Source organism: Megascapheus bottae, chromosome 2 (assembly GCF_031878675.1).
Source record: "Megascapheus bottae isolate mThoBot1 chromosome 2, mThoBot2.hap1, whole genome shotgun sequence".
In the NCBI taxonomy this organism is placed as follows: domain Eukaryota; kingdom Metazoa; phylum Chordata; class Mammalia; order Rodentia; family Geomyidae; genus Megascapheus; species Megascapheus bottae.
This window is the reverse complement of record NC_143510.1, coordinates 64,019,565-64,022,538: the sequence shown is the minus strand read 5'-3', so window position 1 is coordinate 64,022,538 and position 2,974 is coordinate 64,019,565. Positions and strand designations below refer to the sequence as shown.

The window sequence follows — 2,974 nt, the reverse complement described above, 5'->3', positions numbered from 1 at the left end:
ATTTTGCAGGCTGAGGGTCGTACAACCTGACCCCAAGTCAGGGCAATGGACCATCTGTGGAATAGTATTGGGGATTTAAAAGTAAAAGGGAGGAACTTTTTCTATGTATTTCAATGTAATTTTTCATTTTCGACGAAATGCATAGAGGGGTTACAGTTCCACCTGCCAAACAGTAGGTGCATTAATTCGCCACAATAATATGCCTTGTCCGGATATTAGGGTAGAAACGTTTTGTGTCTACACATTCACAGGTGAGAAATGGATGCCAGGCACTGTGACTCGCATGTCAATAATCCTATCTGAAGGGATTAGGATCCACCCTGTGCAGGACCCTATCCAGTGTAGGGTTGCTGGGTGTGACTCAGAAATCCCAAGGGAGGGGGGGGGGCTGTTCTTTTATTGGAAGATAGGTGCTGGAAAGGGCTGCGTTGGGGCTATAAGACTCCCAGGGGCACAGAGAAGAGCAGCAGTTTCCCAGAGTCCACAGTCAGAGCCTGACGCTGCTGGACCGGAGAGAGCCCTGCCTGCACACCGGATCCTGGTCTTGTCCAGCGAGAGGAACATGGGGACGCCACCCACCCTGGAGAGTCTAGCCATGCAGGCCTTAGTGAGGAGCCATTCGGTGTCCATCTGTGACACCCTGGAGGATGTGCCATGGCTGCTGTTCCCCCGGCTCTTCAGGGAGGCCTATGCCGGGGGCCACGCAGAGGTGCTGAAGGCCATGGTGCAGGCCTGGCCCTTCCCCTGCCTGCTCCTGGGGGCCGTGACGCGGTCACCAGACCTGGAAGCCTTGAAGGCTGCCCTGGATGGACTCGATCTGTTGCTCGCCCAGAAAGATCGGCCGCGTCGCTGGAAACTGCAAGTTCTGGATCTGCGAAGCGTGTCCTCCGAGATGCGGGCCCAGGGCTGCCCCTCTCTGGCCGGAAGCTCCCCTCCAGGCCCCCTGAGCCCCCGGCCCCCGGCGACTTGCGATGCACGAAGGACTGAAGAGCGGCCCTTGACCATAGTCCTGGACCTCACCATCCAAGATGGCCCCCAGGGGGCTTTCCAGGCCTACGTGCTGCGGTGGGCCCGGAAGAGGAGAGGGCGAGTCCAGCTGCGGTGCGAGAAGCTGCAGATCCTGTCGGGCTGCACCTCCAGAGTGCGGAAGGCTCTGCGGCCAGTGCGCCTGGACTCCATCCAAGAACTGGTGGTGGACTGTTTCTGGCGTCGAGAGACCATGAAAACCTTTGCTCGTCAGCTCAGCCAGATGCAGAACCTTCGGGTGCTCCACTTCTCCAAGATGAGTGCTCAGGTGTACACTTCCAGAGCCCTCAACGCGCTGTACTCCCGCAAGTACGCAGCACACCTGGGGCGGCTGCAGTGTCTGCGGGAGCTTCACGTGCACGACGTCTTCTTCCTCCACGGAAAGCTGCCGGCCATCCTGGGGAGCCTGACAGCTCTGAAGACGCTGTCTTTGAGTTCCTGTCCCCTGCAGGAAGACGACCTGAAGTTTCTGTCCGGCTGCGCCTGCGCCAGGCAGCTCCAGCGCCTGCGACTGAGGAGTGTGTGCCTGGGCCGCTTCAGTCCGGAGCCCCTGCGAGCCCTGCTGGAGCAAGCGGCCGGGACCCTGGAGACCCTGGCCTTGGAGGACTGTGGCCTCACCGACGCCCAGCTCCCTGCCATCCTGCCCGCCCTCAGACAGTGCTCCCAGCTCGGCTTCTTCAGTTTCTATGGAAACCCCATCTCCTTGGGCAGCCTGTGTACCCTGCTCAGCCACACTGCCAGGCTGGCCCGTTTCAGTCAAGGGATCTATCCTCCCCCTCTGGAGAGCTTCTACTTTCAAGACGACGGGGTCCTGGGGAGCATCCACCTTGAGAGATTTCTTCTCATGCTGGGCCCCCTGTTGCAAGCGTGGAGAGCTTCCTCGACGCCTAGCCAGCGCTTCCAGATCTGCGCCGATTTCTGTCATCGTCGCCGAAAGTGCCAGATGGTTAGCCTGGGGCCCCGTGGCTCCTGGGTGCTCACAGTGGAAGGACTTCCTGGCCTGTCTGCGCTGCCTGCGTAATTGGGCGCCTCCCTCCCCAGCATTCCTGTGGACCTGACCCATGAAAGCCTAGCTTTAAGGTCCTTCCCCCATCCTCACACATCCCAACCTTCAGGGTCACTGCAAGACAAAGGGCATGTGTTTCTGCCCTTGGCCCTTCAGCCGGACCTAGGGAACTGGCCACCTTTCCGAGCACTTTGGGGCTGCCCGCATGTTCCTGGCTACGCTCCCTCAGCACTCCCAACTTGGGTTTCTCCAAAAGACTCCAACACCATTGTATGTCTCCAAGTGCTAGGGGCCATCTCTGCTTTTGTACTCTATCCATTCTTCCTATTGTCCCTGACTCTACTGTATAGATCAATTAATAAATCGGAAATAAAAACGGAGATAAAGCACACGTTTGCTGAGAGTTGTTCTTGTGTTCAGTCATCGCTACTCTGCAATTGTGATATCTGATGATCACTATTCAGTCCCGGCCTTTGAGGGAATGCCAATGTGATGCTCTTCTCCAGTGAACTTCTAGGAAAGTCTTAATGGAGCCGTGGCTCCAGGAATACAGAGGCGACAATGCGCACAAAAGCCCCACTGTATTCAGTTCCAGGACCTGGCACAAACACAGGTACTTGCACTAAATAAGTCGTGTGTACGCACATGTGCACACCCCACACCCACACCCACACCCCACACCCACCCACCCACCCACCCACAACCACACAAACATGCTTTCCAGAAAAATGCAAAGTAGTCCAGCATGATTGCTCACACCTGGAATCCTACCTCCTCAGGAGGCTGAGATCTAAGTGTCAAGTTTCAAATTCAGCCCTGGCCATAAAATCTTGAGATTCCTACCTCCAATGATCCCCTAGAAAATGGGAAGTGAAGTGGTGGCTTAAGGGTTTGGAGGTAGCCTTGAGCTGAAGAGGTCAGGAACAATACCAGGTCCTGGGC

The 2,974-nt window shown here is 56.7% G+C and overlaps 1 pseudogene; it reads left to right on the top strand.

Annotated features, from left to right (window-relative positions):
* Positions 1 to 562: 562 nt before the first annotated feature.
* Positions 563 to 2,047, top strand: LOC150067239 (PRAME family member 12 pseudogene; annotated as a pseudogene).
* Positions 2,048 to 2,974: the final 927 nt, after the last annotated feature.